This window comes from Puma concolor, chromosome D1, assembly GCF_028749965.1.
Source record: "Puma concolor isolate L17-30 chromosome D1, mPumCon1.1.hap2, whole genome shotgun sequence".
Taxonomy (NCBI): domain Eukaryota; kingdom Metazoa; phylum Chordata; class Mammalia; order Carnivora; family Felidae; genus Puma; species Puma concolor.
Window position 1 is genome coordinate 65,467,540 of NC_141676.1, and position 22,647 is coordinate 65,490,186.

At 37.5% G+C, this 22,647-nt stretch overlaps 1 protein-coding gene across 11 annotated transcripts in view; it reads right to left on the minus strand.

Annotated features, from left to right (window-relative positions):
* The window catches only part of TENM4 (teneurin transmembrane protein 4), a 2,941,751-nt gene extending 2,921,278 nt beyond the window's left edge, over positions 1-20,473 (minus strand). For 5 of the 11 annotated variants that reach the window (XM_086678438.1, XM_086678437.1, XM_086678436.1 and 2 more), the window contains exon 1: positions 20,226-20,470. The gene's annotated coding sequence lies outside the window, so the exon portion shown is untranslated. Of the gene's footprint in view, positions 1-20,225 lie in introns of all 11 variants that reach the window. The other 6 variants (XM_086678426.1, XM_086678434.1, XM_086678427.1 and 3 more) reach the window with 3 other exon arrangements.
* Between the last annotated feature and the right edge of the window lie 2,174 nt (positions 20,474-22,647).

The following is a 22,647-nucleotide window of genomic DNA, read 5'->3' on the forward strand; positions in this document are numbered from 1 at the left end:
TTAAGGGTGGAAATGCCCCCCAACTTAGTACAATAGCAGAAAGCTGCTTTCACAGGAAGGAAGGACAAAAATAGGAAAGTAGGACTTTATACCACAGCAGGGGGAAGTTGCTCAGAGTGGAGCTCATTAGAAAAAAGAAAGGTGCCTTGTTGACCCTGAGGTAGCATGCTCTGTCTTTCTTGTCCCCTAGGCCAGTTTAGGTAAACAGAGGTGGCTCTTCATGTATGCTGTAAACAACCTTCCTCCCAGTGCCAGGATTTTGTTTTGTATTGGTCCAAACCCCTAATACCGCATTATCTTCAAAACCCACTTTCCCTCAAGCCCATGACTTAAAGTTCACGGTTTCATTACCTCTTTGTGCACATCCATCACGCTTATAAGCCTTCTGATCCTAATAAAAACAGAGCAAGGACCCTTACTCAGGGCTCTTGTCTCCTCCCGGACATTAGCCTCTCTTGCATTTCAATCCTGCATCCTCTCTCTTGCTGGACAAGAAAGAACTTCAGAACCAGAGTGTACGACATAACAGGATGGGAGGCCAGCTACTGTGGCCTTGTGAGAAAATGTGGGCAACTTCCTATGGCTGGAACACAGTGGTTCAAGGGAAGTGGTTGGACATGAAACAAAAGAGAGCCCAGACCATACAGAGATTGATAAACACCAAAGAGCTCAGGTTTCCTCCTGAATACAATGGCATGTTATTGAAGGATTTCAAGTGAATGGTCATATGATTTGATTTATATTACAGAAATTTCATGTTGAGTCTATAGACAGCTTAGTTCCAGATTCTAAAAGCTCTCAGAAGGTTTCATAGCAATTGTGTTTTTCTCACAGTGTGACATTATTCCCGTATCTTCTTCCTACAGTGTTTAGACTTGAAACATTTTAGAAATAAATAGGCATATAGTCTTTCCGAGTTAGTCCTGGAGCACAGTTGAGAGGAAGTGTGTGGGTGTGTGATGAGGCCAAATTGCCAAGAAAGATGTCCATATGCTAGAGTCAAGTAGTTGTGTGGGCAGGCCACAGACATCACACAGACATCACCACAGATGTCCTAGAGCTCTAGCACTCACGGGTCTAAGGAGTAGTGTCAAGATCCCATCCTTTGTAAAGAAAGTGAATGTTTTGTAATAAACACGTATAGAATTAAATCAGTCAAGCTACTTGTTCTGATTTGCCACCCAGGATAATTAAAGTTAACAAGACAAGAATGAAAGAGGCAATAGAGACATAGAGTGAAAAAGCATTAAGGAACATCTTATCTAAAAGGTGTTTTTTTGAAAAGTGATATAATCCAATAAGGATATCAAGTTCTATCACAATGTTCAATAGTTTTCTCTGAGCTAACATATTTTATATTTGTTAGATCATCTGCTTAACGATTGGGACAACCCAAACTTTGGATGAAAGAAATAAAAGCATATTTAAGTGAGTTGGAACTACAAAAAAATAAACTTTATTTTCCTAAAGTGTGTGACATAGTCAGCTTTTGGTTAATTATGAGACTAAATTTTTAAAAATGTTATGATGCCTTTTAAAGCACCCATCAGCATTTTAGTTTGTATATCAATCTTAAGGCAATACAGTTATCTTTGTGGGATAAAGTTGAAGGATAAAGTGGCTTAGTCACCTGCATTCTTTGCTCTGACTAGTGTTAGGAGTAACCCTAGCTACCAACAAGAGAGAGATGCCCCCTTGCATTCAAAGAAGCTATCCTTACTATGACCCAGCAAAAACAAGTGTTACTCACATCCTTGCTTACAGATGAGAAACCTGAGATTCTAAGAGATTAAAAAAATTTCCCTAGGTCAGAGCCACATAAATTGGGAAACATCACTCATGTACTGGTCTCTTTGCCTGTAAAACTTGCATGTTTTCCGTTACCTGGCTTAGCCTGTGCAAATGAGGCAAGAATTTTTCTCCCTGGCTTGATCAAATTCTGTAGGCTTTCTTTTCCTCTTTCTACCTAGGAAAATGTAGACCTGTTTTTCTCTTTGCCATATAGGTTTATCTTTTCTGAGTCATTTATAGTTTGTTTTTCCTTTTTCCTAGAACAAGGGCTAGCCCTTTCCTAGCCCCTTCCTAGCCCTTTCCTAGAACAAGGGCTAATTTGTTAAAACATACACAGAAAAACACTTGTCCTGGCAGAGCTTTATCTGTTTCAAATTGTCTTATCTTTTGGCAGGACATACTAACCATTTTTCAGTCCTTTGATTGATATTCATACAGCATCTTTCTCGACTGACAGTATTAAGGCCCAGATATAGAAAATCTTAAATAAAAAAAAAAAAAAGAGACCTAATTTGCAATCTTATTTTCCTTCTACCAAAAGGAAGCCTACCTGTGGACAATAATTTCATACATTAACCAGATATCAGGACCCTTGGAGGAAAATACATACTATCGTGTTGAAAACTGAGTATTTTCAGAAAATGATGAGCTTTCCCATCTTATGACTATAGCTTTAATAATAAGAGAGAAGCTCCAGCAGGGACAAGGGCAATTAAAACCAATCTGAAAGCATGCAAATGAAATGGATTATAAAACAACTAAAGTAAAATTACCTAAGGAAACATTTGTAAGAGCGATTAAAGACTTGGTATAGGCTGATTAATCATATTTAGAAGTGAAGAAAAAAGTATTCTGAACAAATGTAATTGCAAATAAGTAAATAACTGCTATTTATTTGAACATGTATTCTTTCTGATATAAGTAATGTTTCACATAATATACTATCAGAAACATTGATTTAATGGAAGAGAACATGGGACTAGGTATTGTGCCATAACATCATTTTGGTATTAACTTGCAGTGTAAATTTGGACCACCACTACCTGTCCCTAGTAAGGGAGTTGACCTAGAGAAGCGTTTCTTAAAGTATGGCTCTAGACCATCATCCTCATCCTCATCATCATTTGAAAACTTGCTAAAAATGCGTATTATTGGGCCCTACCTAGACCCACTGAATTGAAAAATTTGAGAATGGGATCCTGCAGTCTATAATTGAACAAGACTTCTATGTATATCTGAGGCACACTAAAACCTGAGACCCACTGAACTAGACCAACTGTAAAGTGTCCCTAATATCAATATTCTCTGGTTATGTAAGGTATTTCCCAAAATGGTTTAGCTCATGGTCAGCTACCTTCCTCTTCTAGGACCTATGTAGCTCACTAAGAATGTAACCATGATATTGAGGCACCTAGGTGGCTCAGTTGGTTAAGTGGCTGACTCTTGGTTTAGGCTCAGGTCATGACCTCATGGTTGGTGATTTTGAGCCGTGCATGGGGTTCTGTGCTAACAGTGTGCAGCCTGCTTGGGATTCTGTTTTTCTCTCTCTGCACCCGTCCTCTGCTCTCTCAATTGTTCTAAATAAATAGATAAACATTTAAAAACAAAAAGAAGGGGCACCTGAGTAGCTCACTTGGTTAAGTGTCCAACTTCTGCTCAGGTCATATTAGAGTTCATGAGTTAAAGCCCCATATCAGGCTCTCTGCTGTCAGCATGGAGCCTACTTTGGATCCTCTGTCTCCCCTCTCTGCTCCACCCCCACTCTCACACACTTTCTCTCTTAAAAATAAATAAACATTAAAAAAAAAAGAATATAACCATGACAATGACATGTTAGAAAGTGTCAGGAGATGAATATTAAGAAATTGGATACATTATGGGAGACTATTAAGACTTTATACTTGGGGGCACCTGGGTTGCTCAGTTGGTCTCAACCTACTGACTCTTGATTTCACCTCAGGTCATGATCCCAGGATTGTGAGAAAGAGCCCCACAATGGGCTCCAGGCTAAGCATGGAGTCTGCTTAAGATATTTTGTCTGTCTCTCTCTCTCTATCTCTCTTTTCCCCTCCTGCTCCTCCCTCACTTGCACGCATGCACTCTCTCTTTCTCAAATTAAAAAAAAAAAAAGACTTTAGAATCAGACTGACACTGATTAGGAGGCATAAAAATGAGAGACACTGTCTCTCAAAAATTTGAAGTTTAAAATAATTTAGAATAAAAATGACATATTATCAAAGTAATGAGGTCAATCACAGACTTAAGATATTGGGACATTAGAGATGGGAAAACCTTAATTCATTTATGCTATTATTTGTTGATAAAAATCTGAATCACAGATAAGAGAAATAAATTGTCTCCAGTCAGCTTGTGAGAAAATAAAAACATGCTGAATCTTCATGTAGCAGGTGATTTAAAAATACTTGTTGAACTATATCAAAAAGATTTGTGGAGTGGAGGTAAAACAAATTAGTTTCTGTATGTGCACGATTCTGTGCACTTCTGGAGCAATCTGGATGTGGCTTTAAAACATTCATGTAGGAATCATTTACTATGTCACTGCCTAGAGACATTTTTGGAACTTCTAGGATTAGCTTTCAACTTAAAATTATCTGGAAATGAGTCATGTTCAATCTATTCCATCATATCTTTATTTCTCATTATGCCATGAATCAGAAAGTTGGTCACAGGTCTCTATACACAGCTGAATCTTATGTAACCTTAGCTACAGCTGACCACAGGTCTGGTCTAAATGCCTGAAAATAATATAAAACAAAACAACAACAATGACAAAAACAGAAGAAAACCGTGGTTTTTGAATACTTATAAAGCATTACTACATGTAGCTCTATTTAATTTCTCATGAAAACATTATTGAAAGAGATAAATCATCTTTTTTGATGTTCAGTCATTAAGGTGAACAGCGTGCTTAGATACTGTATGATTTAATGAGGCCACATAGACTCTGCTCATGTATGCCAATTAAAAAAAAATCATTCAACATACATTTTGCACTTTCTATTTGTCTGGTCAAAGTGCCACACCTTGAGAATATAAAGATGAATAAGACAATATCCATGTCTCAATCACTGTTTTTTTTTAACCTAAGCATTTATAGAATTCATCAATTCATTTTAGTAACCAGCTCTATGATAACTCAATTCAGAATTTCTAAGGTAATATAAGTTACGAATAGTTGTACCAATCGCTGGATACTTAAGCAAACCATAGTTAGAATCCAGGCCCATTAATGTCTGAATATTTCTGATATTTCAGGTAGATAATTACATTAACAGACTATGTATTTCATTTCTTTTTTAAAGCAAACCTATGACATAAATATTACCTGTATTATGTAGGTAAGGAAATGGAAAACAGAAACCTTCGGTGACTTTCAAAGTCACACTAGAAGTGAATGAGGGATCTAGGATTCACAGCCTGGTCATATTCTGAGTGCAGAGATTTTTTTCTACTCATTTAGAACATTTTGTTTTTTAGGGGAAAAGAGAGATAAATAGAAGAATGATAAGGAAAGGAGAACAAGAGAGAGACAGAGAAGAATGTAGGTATGCAATTCTTCATACATAGGGGCAATACTTGGTCTATTTTGATAATCAAATAAATATGTGTCAACCTAGACATCACCACAATTCTGAGGGGCAGGAATTCTTAGACAATACAGAGAAGTAAAAAATGGAACATTTATTATTCTGTTACTTTTGCAGCCTCAAGTCATCTAGGTCTTCTAACATATATTTATCAGTTGATGGACTGATGAATGGATAAAGACGTGGTTTACATATACAATGGAATACTACCTGGCAATGAGAAAGAATGAAATCATGCCATTTGCAGCAATGTGGATGAAACTGGAAGGTATTATGCTGAGTAAAATAAGTCAGTCAGAGAAAGACAGATATCATATGTTTTCACTCCTATGTGGAAGTTGAGAAACTTAACAGAAGACAAGAGGGGAAGGAAAGGGGGAAAAATAGTTACAAACAGAGAGGGAGGGAGGCAAACGATAAGAGACTCTTAAATACAGAGAACAAACTGAGGGTGGATGAGGGGGTTGGGGGAGAGGGGAAAATGGGCAATGGGCATTGAGGAGGGCACTTGTTGGGATGAGCACTGGGTGTTGTATGTAAGCGATGAACCACGGGAATCTACCCCCAAAACCAAGAGCACACTTTACACACTGTATGTTAGCCAATTTGACAATAAATTATATTTTAAAAAATGGAAGGGAAAAAAAAGACTGAACATGGTTTAGAGTTGTCTCCCTTCTAGGTTTTCTCATGGGGCTACAAAGATAAAATTCAGGAAGTCAAACTCTAGGATCAGAAGGAGAGACAGGGAAGAAGCTTGAGATCCTCTTTGTCCCAAATCACATAGCTCCTGTAAGTACAGAACTTACCAGGCCTGATGGGGTCATGGCATTGGAAACGCGATTGCTGACTCCAACCACAAGTCCAGGTAGAAGCAATGGATGCATCAGTTATGCCTTTGAGGGAAGACATTTTATTTTGCAGAAATTCAGCATCCTGGGGGGGGATATCTCAGCAACCCAAATGTAAATCTAAATGCCACTTACGGAATTACCGTTTTGTTCCATAGCCGTAATTTTTCCCCTTCTTCTGCACTCTAACAACAATATGGAGATGGGAGGGATCCAAGGAAGAATAAAGGGTCCCATTCCTTTCTCCAGGTAAGTTAGAGAGAGACACTCCCCAGCCTGAGGCAGATCCACTCCAAAGGCCAGTGAATGAGGAGTTCCTGGGGGTACCAAGAACGGTGTCTGGAGCTGTGGTGACATAGGACAGAGAAGAGAAGAATGCCCTGGAATCACCTGGTAATACTGCTCTCGGCCTCGATTCTGACTACGAAGAATATCAGGAAGTTATGCATCAACCAGAACTGATGACGTGATAATTTGTGAACGCAGGGGGAGAAGACAAGGGAGGGAAGGTGACAATAAATCGACCACTACAATAAAAATAAATAAAATAAACAAATAAAATACATTTTACATATCATTACTTGATTTAATTTTAATAATATTTGTTTTAAAAAATCATGCCACAGAGAGAAGGACAGCCATGGAAAGTAGTATGCGCTACAATCCAGAGAATCAAATTTTAGAATCTAAATAAAGTCGGAATTCTATTAGGATACCATTTACCATAGAGAAAGGACAGAATAATTTGTCATTCACATAGACTGGTTTTGAGTAATCATAATTATGAATTTTGTAACACCTCCTTGGACGAATCTTACTCTTTGGCAGTTCAAAATTATTCTTCCTATAATGTCCCTTTCCCTACAGAGAATCTCCAGAAGCTTACATAGAGAATCACAAGTTCACCCATAGATAGAAGGAATAATAACATTTTCCTTTTTCCAGCAATAAGAAATGCAATTATTTATTATTATTATTATTATTATTATTATTATTGGAGAGAGAGAGAGAGAGAGAATGAGTGGGGGAAAGGCAGACAGAGAAGACGACAGAGGATCCAAAGCAGGCTCTGTGCTGACAGCAGAGGGCCCAATGCAGGGCTCAAAATCATGAACCATGAGATCATAACCTGGGCCGAAGTTGGAGGCTTAAATGACAGAGCCACCAGGCGCCCTGAAATGCAATTATTTTTAATTGCCAGAACATGATACATTTTTGGAAAGTTGGCATCTTTGCCAACTTGCAAAAACACTGTCACAGTCCATTATTGCTTTGAGGTATCTTTGAGGAGCATGTCCCTCTGGCTTAAAAATTCTCTAAAGCTTCTTAGTATGGGATAGAATCTCTCCACATTTGGCACTTGCCCACTTCTTGCAATATCATACCATTGCTCCTCTCCACATTTTCCCTGATTTCATTGTCTTAGTTTCCAAAATAAATAAATAAACAATCAAACAAACAATAAATAAGTAAAAGCAATTTGTTCTCAGATCACTATAAATGTTGTATTGGCCCTAGGGTCTGAAACAATTTTCACACTTTTTTTTTTTTTGGCCTTGTAAATTTCTCCTTCAAAACCTAGGTGAAAGTTGTAACCTTTGTTAAACCTTCTTTCAGGAGAATGGATACTTAGTACTATGGTATCCTGCTTTCATTATTCTGTCATAGCACAGGCTATATTCTTTTTCTAGTATTTTGTCACTTGTCCAAGCTCCTCAGCTCAGGGGCCATACTATAGTCTTCTCTATAGTTCTAACATCCTATGCAGAATTGGAAAACACGTGTTGATGTCATGTGTTCTAAAGAATAAAGGATTATATGAAACACAATAGGAAATAAGGAAAAAATGGCCTCTGTGAGGTTTTTTCCCCCCATTATGGAGATGGAAACAAGAAAGTTATACCTAACACTTAGGTAGCACTCACTATATGTCAAGCACTGTTCTAAGTGCTTTGTATACACATATGAATACATTTAATCCTCATTCTAACTTCATGAGGAAAACATTATTATCCCATTTTACAAATCAGAAAATTAACACATACACAGAGGTTAAGTAACTTACTTACCATCACTCAGATGGTGCATAGAAGCATACTATAAACCAGGCTGCAAACAGCATACTCAACTACCTCTCATAGGCCCTAAGAAAAAAGGTCTAGAAGTACTTCAGAAGCATGTATTCACTTAGCTGCACTTGCTACAGTATGAGCTTTAGTTAACGAACTAAGCATTAATGAGCTGGGGCTAGATCAAAGGATAAAGGAATAGCTACACTCTGGTCCTAGAACTATTACCAATTATCAATGAAGCTAAGGTCTTCTGGTTAGGATTTTTGTAACATTTTTGAAACTTCCCAGGATCTCAATTTCCTCACTCTGAAAGGGGAACAATCATAGCCCCAAATTCATGGGATTGGTTTGAAGGTGAAAATAGACAACACTCATGAGATGCTCAGCACAGAATCTGCCACATGAAGATAAAGTTGAAACTAAACAATCAAAAACACTGGCGTCCCTATGCTGACCTCTGTCACCACCACCACATGTGACTGGTCAGGAATTTGCATGGCAACTATGGCAAGAGAGAAAAGGGAGAGACACCGTAAAATGGGACAAAGTGAAGGTGAGGCACTGCACCCTTTAATCTTGCAGGCATCTTTTTTTTTTTAAATAAAAAGTAGTAACTTGAGTATCAAAGTTGTATGAGACAGTCATATGAGTAACCTGTAGACTCCCCACATTGCCTCTCTGAGGCTGCCTTTCAGATGTCACATCAGCTCAGTACTTCACATCTTGTGACTCATAATGTTGTATGAGCACTTTATTCTGACCATCCATAATACATCTGAATCTGACCATGATCTCAATTCTCTCTACTCCTGCAGAGAGACAATTCATGGACTGAGTTCTTGAATCACAATCTTAGATTCAATTTCTAAGTTTTTGTTATTTTTTTAAACTCTCACCTATTTTATTCAATGTTTAGCCAAGCAAGAGATTTAAATTATGCACAACCTAGAGACACGGAAATGAAAGCAAGCAAAAGACATTTCTCTCAAATGCTCAGCTTGTACTCACGTGCAACAGGCTGTATGTTGGAATCATACAGAACCTTCTGTGCCGTTTCTCTTTCCCTTCCCTAAATGAAGACTCTGAAGGATTAGAGGAAAGAAGTAGTCTGAGGCCACCAAAATCAGGATATTGGTGGCCCTTTAACATTCCCTAAAAATATACACTTAATATGAATCCAATTTATAAAACCTTTCCCACAGCTTATGAAAAAATTTTAAGCTGGTAGTTTTACTATGTTATTTTGAGTTGTGTTGTCTGAGACAAAAATACTAACAGACAGATTTAGAGAAAATGTTTGTTTTTACATAGTCATACATCCAATCTCTAAGTTTATGGAATAGTTATTCAAAATCCTTTGATACTACCCTCATTCTGTGTCTTCCCTCCCCATGGCAAACTGAAAATATAACTGAAAACAAATCAAATATTCATCAGCCTAAAAAACACCTCCTCACTTGTCCCCAGGAAACAGCCACCAGGAGAAATACAGTAATATTACATTTTTTTAGAAACAACCCAATATACAGCACTGACTATAAAATTCACTTGTTGTATGTTATCTTTATTTTTCTAGAATCCTATAATTCATAACTAGTGTTTCTAGTTGTTTTTCTTAATTAATCTAAATACCAGCTGCCTCTTCCTCAGATGATTTTATTTAAAACAAAAACTCGGGGCGCCTGGGTGGCGCAGTCGGTTAAGCATCCGACTTCAGCCAGGTCACAATCTCGCGGTCCGTGAGTTCGAGCCCCGCGTCGGGCTCTGGGCTGATGGCTCAGAGCCTGGAGCCTGTTTCCGATTCTGTGTCTCCCTCTCTCTCTGCCCCTCCCCCGTTCATGCTCTGTCTCTCTCTGTCCCAAAAATAAATAAACATTGAAAAAAAAATTAAAAAAAATAAATAAAACAAAAACTCACAAAATTAATTTTACCTATTGGCAATATACTGTGATTTTTATTCTTTTGTGGGTAATTATGACTTCTACTTTTAATGGGTTTTTTTGACCAATTCTGATTATATCTCAAAATGGCTTCTTAAATGCACTCCCAAATGCAAAATGTCAGATGTAAAGAAGAAGCAAGTTTTGAATTTACTTCTCTAGCAATGATACAATGTTCCTCATAGAGTAGGCAGTTAGCCATATATGAGCAGGGAACAGGAGTTTTCCGACCATTAAGAAGGGCAGAAACGGGGAGCCTGGGTGGCTTAGTTGGTTAAGCATCTGACTTCAGCTCAGGTCATGATCGAATGGCAGTTTGCGAGCTCAACTCCTGCGTCGAGCTCTGTGCTGATGGCTCAGAGCCTGGAGCCTGCTTCTCTCTCTGCCCCTCCCCAACCCTCACTCTGTCTCTCGCACTCAAAATAAATAAATAAATAAATAAATAAATAAATAAATAAATAAATAAACAAACAAACAAATAAACAAACATTAAAATTTTTTTTAAAAAGACAAGATGAAGGAGAAGGGCAGAAACAAGTTTCAAACAGCAGGAAAACACCAGGAACACACATGAGCTCTTCTCTATAACAACTGCCCTACAGTAACCTATACCTTCATTAAATATATTTACATTGTGATTTTGACACTCTTTGTGGGGGATGGCTGCCATGACACTTCTGATAAGGACCATATGGGGCCCAACCCCTCCCTCCCGACCTGTAGGGGGAGACCCTTAGATGATTGGGGGCCATCCAGGTCAGAGACCACCCCGAGCTATGACCCCTAACTCTTACCAGCATAAAAAATGAAGACAACCTGACCCTCAGTGCACTTGCTGCCTCTGGGCCTGCCTGTTCTCCCATCTTGAGAGAGTACTTTCACTTCAACTGCTATTAAATTCTTACTTACTTCAGAGTTTGTCTCTGAATTCTTTCTTTGCTGAACTCAAAAGCTGGTTTGGGGGGTGGGGACAGGACATACTACTGACATCCCCAAATGTTAATAAAATAATATATTCATCAAACACAGTATTCATATCAAGACTTTCTAAAGCTAGTTATCCTGTGGTCTTAACGAAATACCAGGACAAATGCTTGAAAGACTTAGGATAGATGGGATAAGTCCAGTTTTTTAGTACTCATACAGATCACAGAATTTTAAAAAAAAAATCATTTAAACAAGAAAAAAATTACTCATATAATTTTTTTTCATCGGTGCTAAAATCTAGACAGAGCTGAGATCCTTTAAAATGCTGAAATAATAATAAATAATAAAATAAACTAAGTATGTCTGCAATAAAAACAAGAATATTGTGAAGAGACAGGCTAACTGCCTTGGGCCAATGGTATAGTATTTAATAAAAACTGAGAGAAACGAAATTAACCAACGAATTTTTACTTCCAAGAACAAAAGTCTTCATTTGTACTATAAATGGTAATACAAATGTAGGCCATCAAAGATTAAAACCAAAAAGAGGTAGGATTGTAGCTACAGAATACATACCTGAGCAAAGGTGTTCATCAGATGTAAGAGTAAAACTGCTCTTGGTAATTATTCAAACATTCCAGAGAATAGAAGAATTTCCTAAAGACTAGTGATGAAGAAAAATGAACTTGTAAGTTTATCACCTACCACACAAGACTTTATAATGGATTATTATCCATAGCTTGTAAAATTTTTAAATACTATATAGTGATTATCAGAAGCCTATATAAGTTTATGAGAATTCTTGTCAACAAAACTTTTTTTTAATTGAATCTTCTTGCTAAGGAGTTATTGTAAGACACAGTAATTTCAGTAAAGATTTGATGAAGTCTCAACTGAGATAGATCCTTACCAACAGAAGGAAAGCATGTAGAACAGAGGGTGCACAGTTAGATCCAACGTTGTACCTCAAGCACAGATGACAATTACTGTGAATGACTGCTTTAATGCCAAAACAAAGGGGGTTTCCTGGCAAGGTGGTGAACTCTACCCTGTTCAACCTCATAGATGTATATGCAGAAGATGTAGAAGACACATTTATTAAATTCATTGATGACACAGGGCAGGCTGACTAATTGAGTTAGATCAGATTCAACACTTAAAAAGGCTTCAGTATGAAGGATCTAATAATGTCAAATTTAGTTGATTTAAAAAATCCAAGTGCCACTATGTCCAAGGCACAGTGGAACACACAAATAAGACAATCCAAATAACAGAAACCTATTAACAGTCCTGACTTGAGGAAATTTTGTGTTAACAGCTTTCTTAGCAGGCTCAAGCATAGCTACCAAATGGTAAACTGGATATTCTCTTTGATTCAAAAGATCTGATGTAGGGTACCCATGAAAGGACTGAGTCTCTAGCTCAGGACTTAAGAAATAAAATTACTCAGCTAAGGAGACCCAGAAATGCCATACCTTATATATGGCACAGAAGTTTGCCATCTTCTGTGACTGTGTTTAAGAATTATTACCTAAAAATGCTAATTCTTGTGTACCATGCCAGAAATAGTGAATAAGAATAATCTCCATGGGAGGTTACAGGAAAGTTATTATTTAAAGAAAAAAAAAAACATGTCAGGCAATGTCTATCATTGTAAAGATTTTGGTAACACTGATCTATGTGAATAGCCCTGAACCTCAAGAAATCTATACAGGAGAGGAGACACAACACACCAAATGTTCACAAAAGTTTCATATTCAGTAAATGGCTATATGCATGAGAAAGTTACTCTAATTCTTATTAGCCTCTAAGTTATAAGGGAGAAAATACAGAAAGGATTTTAAATGTTGAAAAGTGATTTTTCTCAGAGATATTAACAAAGGCAAGGTTTCAATCGTTATTTAAATCTGTTCTTTTCTTTCACCACCATACCTTTTTAAGAGGTAAATGAGAGTGGCTGATCTGTCTCTCTAGGTACAAGAGTGTGTCATTTTCATGTTCTCAGTAGGTTTTCTTTTTTACCCAAAGCTGTAGTTGAAGGATGTACCCAATTGAACAGAAACCAAAACGATAGTCCAGATGAGCTGAGACACATCAGTCACATTTACTACAAATGTAAACTCTGTGGCCTAAGATGACCTGGGTAATGATGCCACATGGTCAGTGAAATCAGAAAGAAAGACAATGTGGAATTCTCATTCCTGTGGGCAAGGTGACACTCCCCTAGAATCTTAAGATAGAGACACATACAAAATTGGTAGGTATCTAAGGTGGTATGGCATTTCCTGGTTCTCCTTAGCTGAGCAATTTTATTTCTTAAGTCCAGAGCTAGATACTTGGTCCTTCCATAGGTACCCTATATCAGATCTTTTGAATCAAAGAGAATATCCAGTTTACCATGTAGTAGGTATGCTTGAGCCTGCTAAAAAAGCTGTTAACACAAAATTTCCGCAAGTCAGGACTGTTACCAGGTTTTTGTTATTTGGATCGTGACAACCATTTTATATCCAATCAGTATAAGGCAAAATTCCTACAATATGAAGGAGCATTAGGCATATTATTGTCCTTTTTGTATTGGAAATTTTTTTTTTGTTACACTTAAGGACAATAGTAAGGGATTCCAAAAAACAGCGAGAATAGTGGAGGGTAAAACAAAACAAGAAACAGCTGACTCGTTATGAAGAATAATGGATTAGAAACTTTCAGCCTATAATTGAAGAAAATCATGAATATATGATATAGTCATCATTGCTGGGTATTTGAAAAGTACTATGAATAAATGGTCTAACAATCTCTGTCCCCACGGTATACCACAATTGAGTTGTTCTAAATGACACATTTTATTTAGAATGATTAAGCACTACCCTATTTAGTATTCAGTAAGACAATTTATAACCACTTAAAAGTGCTTTATTTTGGGGGTGCTGGGGTGGCTCAGTCAGGTGAGCATCCAACTTTGGCTTGGGTCAGGTCTGTAGGTTCAAACCCTGCATCAGACTCTGTGCTGACAGCTCAGAGCCTGGAGCCTGCTTCGGATTCTGTGTCTCCCTCACTCTCTGCCCCTCCCCCACTGGTGCTATCTGTCTCTCTCTCTCACTCTCTCTCAAAACTAAATAAACATCAAAAAAATGTTTTAAAAAGTGCTTTATTTTGGACTACTGAGTACACAGAAGAGTGAGGCGGTTTTCTAAATTATTGCTTCTAATTAAATAATAATGATAGTAATAGCAAATGTTATTATAAAAGCAAATATGTAAATTATTCATAAATAAATATTACCTTGGAAAACAAGCCTAGAGAATAAGAGAGTTTATACTGCCTCACTTGCTCGTTCACAGCTTCAACTGACACATAATAGGCAGATAATAAGTTTCCTTTAAAGACTGGAATAAACTGCGGACTAAGTGGCTCTGAGAAGTGTTCAAGCTGCCTGACCCTGAAGGCATATACTTGAAGGCAGCCTCACTGAGATGTCCTCAGTTTCTAAAGCAAATGAGGAAGGTCCAAAAATATCCTGCTCCTTAGGTCGATTTTTTTTTTTAACCTGGTGTGATTTATGCAGAGAATCTGTAAAATATTCCAGTTCATCAAAAGTCTAATTTACATACATTTAAAGGACGTTGTGGAAAATAATTAACCAAATGTATCACAATTCAGACACTGAATGTTGACTAGGGATTTTGAGACACTTAAATGGAATACTGGGAGGTTAAATCAGCACACTGGATTGCTAGGGGAAAAAAGAAAGAAGGAAGGACGAAGGGAGGGAAAGAGAGACTGAGAGAAATGGGAAGTTGCTTTCTTTGCAATGCTTCATACCCTAAAGTCACGCAAAATAAAGGGCTCTATTCCTTTTTCCCCCTATATTTTATGAGTGAATAATTGTGTTGCTTACCAGCCATCATCTTGAAGTAATATATTAGAATGATTATAATACTGTGTGCATCCTGTAGCACATCTCGAGTTCTAGCTTAGAGATTTACAAGGAGAGAAACATGTGGCTTGTGAAAATCAAACTAAATTCCCATCAAAATTGTACTCCCCATCACTGATGCACATGGGAAAAATCTCAAATGAAATTTTATGGACAGATTATAAACTTTTTATTAATTTTCATGAACACCTAAGATTTAGTGGGAATTTCCTAAAGGTTTGAATATTCCAGATTACTAACCCATTATATTAAAAGTATTTAAATAATCTTTTTATAGTTCTTCACAATAACCTGGAAGCTGGCCCTTGATCAACAGAATGATTTTATTATACATAATTCTACTTCGTGGACAACAGATTGAATAAGATTTATGAGCTTCTTTTTACCATTTAGGTTTCAAACAAGTGGAGCTTTATATAATAACTTGAGATTGAATCAGGAATTATTAATTTCTGTTTGTAGTCATACTTCAAGCTATCAATAACTTATTTGGAAGAAAAACTTTCAAAGCCATGTCTTTCTACTATTTTTTTTAAATGCATACAGAGAGTTATTAGTTTATACTGGCTGTGTGCTCACATAAATGACTTCAGTTGAAGAACAGCATGGATAAGGCGGGGCTACCTGGAAGGAAACTGACTTCAAGACCAAGAATGCAAATCTATACACTTGATCCTGGCTAGAACCTTCTCTAAATAGTGCCATTATAAAAGAGTGAATAAAAGAATTAACCGAATTACCTACCATTCACCTTCACAAATTTGTTTTTTCTTTTTGATCAGAGTAAAATGTCATTAATACAAGGCCTAGTTTAACTGGATCTCCCCTACCTGCCCCCAATTCTTCTAAATTGGAAGTAACCATCTGGAGTAACCATGTCCTTCATTTGCACAGTACTTTCGCACTTGCTTATATATTTAGAGAACCCCATTCCCAAAGGCCTTTGAGCTTCCAAAGAGTTGTTTCCAGGCAATAGCTATGCCTCCTATTCCAATGCCAATACTGATCTGAAGTACTGAAAGAGAGAGCTATATTGAAAAGAAATATGAAAAGAAATAAGAGAGAGCTATATTGAAAAGAAATAAGCCCAACAAATGGGCTGTTGTAGTTTTGATAACAGATTACAGAGTCTTAAAAAGGCATAGGAAATGATGCCTACTAACTCTACTTTGATATAGAACAAAGGAATACCTTTACCTGTACATTTATATTTATTTCTCTTATTCTCTTCACATGTTTACATTCATAGATATATAAATATTTCCTCAAATACAAACATAACTAAGCATACTGAACTTTATTTTACATAAACTATTCAAAATACAGTATAAATATCCTGGGGAAACATGTAATTTTATTGCTTTTTAATGAATTTTTTACATATATTTACACATTAGTATTTATAACATACCTATAAAATATTTATTATTAAGTTCATGAAAAATAACAAACATATTTTTAAAACAAATACACACAAGGAAAAATTTGAGGGAAAAGACGTCATATCAGGGTAGAAAAATAAGGAATAAAGTTATGAAATCTGTACTTGTAACTAAAAGGTTGATTTGAAAAGCAGAGATATCATTGAAGGGAGCTTCACAAAACCAACAACCCTTTGCAATATAACAAAATTAGCAATGCTCCATCACCTTGGAAGACTCAGCGAAAAATATCAAAATTACTCTTCATCACCACTAGGTGGCTCACTCTCTATATCTATGCCTCAGCAGACACACCAGTGTGGCCCCAGAGGTTGTAGGCATTAAGATTCTCCCTAGAGAGTACAGGTAGTAGAAAAATGATCACTTCGAAGCAAACCTAATGTCTTGAACAAAGGAACACCTGAGCAATCCCCCGTAAGTTATTATCAGAATTGTCTTTACAGACACAGGATAATTAGAAGAGTTGGTCTTAGACCAGAGACATTTAGAAAGCCAGATGGAAACCTGTCTAATAATCATTCTGCAACCATGCCCAGTCTCATATACCTTCAAATGCATTCATAATGTGGAAAAGATACCCGGGGATGGGGGGAAAGGGTGAGAGAAAGAAAAGAAAGCAACACCTTAAAAATTCAAACAACAACAAGTCACATTATCTACTTTTGACTGAATTTGGATTTAGAATGGGAGAAAAGTTAAGGATTAGGGAAACAAAAATAAGCCAGCAAAGATGGGAAATTTAAAGTGTAGAGAAAGTTCACTTTTCTAGATTTGCAAGATTGCTCTTAGCAATCAGTTCCTCCACCAAACTGCATTTTAGCAGAGGGAATGTAATAGGGCAGTAGCCACAGAAACTTGTAATACCATCCAATGTATTGCTATAAAAAGCTTTACCATCTGGATCCTAATTCTCTTCAATATTGAAACTGTAGAGCATTTTCTTCTCTTCATTCTAATTTACAGCTATCACTCAGTGCAGCCCTGAAGGGTGCATACAATATGCCATTGTTAGAGCTAGTGTATAATCCAAGGCAATTTGGGGAAAATCAGCTTGTAAGTGTAACTGCATGGTTTTCTCGGTATTCAGCACCTTTTGTATTTCGTGAAAGCTTATAAATTCTGCTTATATGTTTTTTTCTTCTCTTCCTTTTGCCTTGGTCAGAATAGGTCTGTAAAAGTTGTCATGCATGTATAGAACTGCTTGTGGACTGCACCATCAACCTCATCCCACTGACAGCTGAGAAGTTAAATGTGTATGATCTAACAGTACTGAATATTAACCTGCTTCTTTGATGGAATCCATAGTATCCCTTTTTTGCTTTTATTTAAAAAAAAACCCCCAAAACATCAATTCACCAAGCTACCAAGGAAAGGAATACAGAGAAGGAATAAAGATACAGATACAGAGGAGGAATAAAACTATTTCAAAATTAAGAAGGCTGGTGACTAGAAGCCACCATGGTGACAGAGGAGTCATCACCTCTGGCTGCAAATAAAATGAAATTGATTCCCTCTCAGCAAAGACAGCTCAGACCGGAGATCCATAATGTGCAAGCAACTAGCTAACTTTTCATCTGCCCCACAAATCTAGATTAGAGAGGAGATGGAGTAAGGGGAAACAAGAATAAGAAGCTAGCTCAACATATGAATTAGATTACCTCTCACCTCTACAAAATGCCTGGTTAAGATCACATCTTTGGATGTTTTATGTTGCTTGCCACATTAGTCATTACCGACAAAAGAAAAATAAAAACAGAGAGTGTGTTCTCTCCCTCTCCAAGATTCCATTCAAAGTACACACCACCCACCCAACATGAAAAAAAAAAAAGTTATGTGTCCTCGATCTCCCCAGCTATTTCTGATCTCCTAATATTACTAAGAGCAATATCAATTCCTTGGACTAAGTCATCAGCTGCCACAGCACCATGGAGAAAGTAATATGAGTAGGCTTATCCCAAGTTTGAATATGAAGCAAAGTGTGGAGTAACAAAAAGTAAAGTTGTGCTTTTTTGGTATTGTAACAGTACAGCAAACTGTAGAATCTTTTTGCCAAATTACTTTAATAGCAGCCTATGCAGAAATCTTAGATATTTGTAGGAGCCAAAAGCAAGACAGAAAACATTACGTTAAATATTTGTCATGGGCTAAAAGTCTTTGTCACTGCAGAGGGGTCTGTTGCATTAAACATTAATGACATGTGAAGAAAGCAACTCTTTATTCTTTCTTCTACCTTCCAAAGGGGCAGCAAATAGCCTCACACACATGGTTTTTTTGCTCAAGGGGTCCCTGGAGTTATCAGTGGAGAAGATACCTCGCTGGCCAACCTTGAAAATTCTTGATCCCGGGTGACGCCTTGACTTTCAAGCATAAAGCTAGATCTGCCTAAAGTTACGTGCCATGTTCCCACATCAGAACTGAGGTCATGCAAGTCAAGACAGACATACCGTCAAGATACACTGTGGCTTAGAGGCACTTTCCAGAAGGATAATGGAAAGACATATTAAGTTTTACAAGTGCAGCACAATACAAAGTGCTATCTGCAAAAAGTCACAAATACCTACATTGTCTGATTAATTTGCAAATTACCACAAACTCTTATAAGACCTCACTTTTGAAGTCAGTGGTAATTCAGTCATTAACCTGACTTACATACGGGATGCATGCCTTCTAAGTAATATTTCTTTATTATTTCATTTCAATCCAACTGGCTAAATTATGGCTATTATTCTCTCATAAAACTCCCTGTGAGATAATATGCATGAAATGATTTAAATGAATATTAAGAGATGGAAATGTTTAACAAGTTGTTGAAACGTTTCTCCAATAATTTTCCTTTACTGAGAATTGTGGACAGGAAAAGGGGTACAGTTAAGAAATGTTTGGGGTGACAACAAGTGCAGATTAACGTCACTAAGGCAAGCAGACTCAAATCAACAAACCATAGTTTGTTTGGAGTTTCACAAAGATAAATCTGTTAGTAAGAACCCCCTAAATGCAATCCTGGAATCCAGCGCCTATTAGCAGAAGATATCCCCTCCAGTCAATTCCTTAGCGTGTTAATTAATCAGTTTACCCCCCTTACCAAAACAGACTTCTCTCAACCCAAAACTTCGCTTCAAATCCACATTCTCTAGATATACATAAGAGCCCAAACAGATGAAAAGACATTTGCTTCCTGGCTTTCTCTGACAAATACAGCGATTTGCATGAATATTAAACTTCTGTGATTCAGCAACTTTCCTCCTGTCTGCATATCACTGAATGTTAAATGCTGAGGAAGAGTTTGGATCACTTGGCTTTTATTTTAGGAGTCGGAGGTAGGTTTTCCTCAGCCAAAGGAGAGCATATTTAAAGGTCTCCAAATCACACATGCAGAGTTACATAACAATTGTCACTAACTCCAAAGGTTGGAACCACACAGGCGCTAAATGTGGAGTTGCCTATGAATCACAAACTGGAGCTGAGTTTCCTATTTGCAGAATATTTATAAGGGCGAGGAGAGAGAAGGAGAGTTACCATCTGCGTCGAAACTTTAATCAGAACGAAATCACTGCCGAACTACCAAACCCTCCTCGGCCTGCTTGCCGGGGTGAAAAAGTCTCCGGCCGTTAAAGCGAATGCGGCAAGAGCGAAGGTTCCCAAGAAACTGCTGGCGCCTACCTGAAAGTGGCCGGTGAGGCAGCTGGCACGGCGGGAGAGAGGAGCAGGAAGCGGTGTCGGCGTCCTCTCGGAGCACCCTCCTCCCCAGGCTGACCGGCTTTGGGAAGAGGGAGCCCTCTTGCTGGGGCCGGGGAAGAGGCGGCTGCCGGCCGGGTGCTTCGAAACCCGACTCGGGGCTCCGCTGGCGAATCAGGCAGCGCCGCCGGGAGCTCAGCCCGGGGAGCTGGGGCTGCGCTTGCTAACGCCGCCTCACTTGAGGGATAAGCGCTGGGGTGCGCGCGTATGCGTGAGCGTGTGCGTGTGTGTGCACTAAGTGCCGGCCCCAGGCTGAGCCGATGTGTTCTGCATACTCAAAATGCTCCTGCGGGGAGGCGGTTTCTCCGCACAGACCCCAGCGTCCCCGCTTGAGGAATCAGTCCGCTGACCTTGCTGCTGGGGATTCTGGCCGTACAGCTCACTCATCAATAGATTTAACAATCAATCAAATAGAGGAGATGTGATCAGCCTTGGATAGAGACAACTGCCTCCCGCATAAGCACAAGATTAAAAAAAAAGAAAAAAAATCTCTACTCAACATTTTATAGCTAGAATTGATTTTTTTTTTCCCCCTTTAAACCCCTATGTCTTGAACACAAAGTCTAATTGATGAATCCCGAAGTTAAAACTTTTCAGGTTGTTTTCCTAGGCAAGATAGGCTCTTACCTAGAAGGCAATTCAAAACATTAATTCCACAGAGAACTGCAGATGCAGACTTATTTATAACAATCGAATTATGATGGTTTAAACTAATGACTACTTTAAAATCAGGGATTCTGTGTTATAGCAGAAATGTTTGGGGCTAGAGGCAAAATCTGAGTTCAAACGCAATCTCAATTTCCTTTAAACATTAATCCAATGGCAAGATTGAGGAAGACCCACGGCTATGAGTGAGTCATTTAAAGTGCACAAGAATACGCTCTGTAAAGTATGAAGGGTTAACCACAAGCTATAGATTTTTTTTTAATTGACACAAAGAATGTGTAAGGCTCTTTGAGGCACAAATGAGTCTTTTCAGGGTCTATACCCTAACTGATACAGTGTTTCATTGCTGTGTGCCATTCCTTACGATTTTACATTCTAGAACTGATCCATCAGAAAAGCCAGAAGAGAACTTGCCATTAACCTTATATTGTTTATCATATTCTGTCTCTGCAAAAAGGCTAAAACATTAAGATTGAAATTATCTTCCCTCAAACTAAGCTCTGCCACTAACAATGTGAGATCAAACTCAAATCAAGAAATGCAATACAGTGGAAAAGAATAGAATAATCAAGATACTTGGTGTCAGTCTGAGATCTGCCATGGAGTCCTTGGATCCCTGGGCATGTTTACAATAATGATCATGTAAAGACCACCAGCACCAGCAGCAGCAGCCAGGAGAATCACATAATGGAAACTAATAGTTACTGCTTGTTACTAATAGTTACAACTTGCCAGGCACTTTCTAGGCATCTTGCATTTATCATTATTTTTAATCCTCACAGCAAATCATGAAGTAGATCATAGTATTATCCCCATTTTGCAGATCAGGACCACAAGACAAAGGACAGAAAAGTTAATGGCTAACAATCTTTTCAGGGCTCATTTGTATTAAGTTAGGCAACTATGTTAAACATTTAATATTTAAAACCTCTTTATTTGATAATAACTTTAAATATACAGAATAGTTATAAAAATAAGAATAATACAAAACACTTGCATGCCCTTTACTTAGATTTATTTATTTCTAACATTTGGTTAACCTGCTTTATCATTTGATCTAGCAACAGAAAGAAAGATTTGAGCCATTTGAGGATAATGTATTTATATCATGTCCCCTTGCTAGTTTTTTCAAAGTACATTTTACAAGAGTAAAATATATAATCAAGTGCTTTTATCAACTTCAGTAAATTTAACACTAACAAAAGCTTAATCAAATCTATTGTCCATTTTCCAATTTGTCACTTGAACCATTAATGTCCTTTGTAGCATTTTTTTCCTCCAGGAGAATAGCCAATCTAGAGTCAGCTATTGCATTTATCTCTCATATCTTTTCGGCCTCCTTTAACCTGGAAGTCCCATAGCTGTTCTTTTGTTTTCGTGACATTTTTTTGAGGAATGCATTTCCTTCTTTTTTTTTTTTTTTTTCCTTAATAGATCATTTCCAATTTTACATTTGTCTTATGTTTCCTAATGATTAGATTCAGGTTATACATTCTCAGTTGTAATATTGCATAATTGATGTGCTCTTCTCAGAGTATCATCTCTGAAGGCATAGAGGTCTGTCTACCCCTCACTGGTTCTGTAAATTTTAATCAGCCAATCATGTTTTTTTCCTAGTTATACACTCTCTCATTATTGTTTTCCCCCTCATAATCATTAAGCCATTTGTGGAAAATCCCTT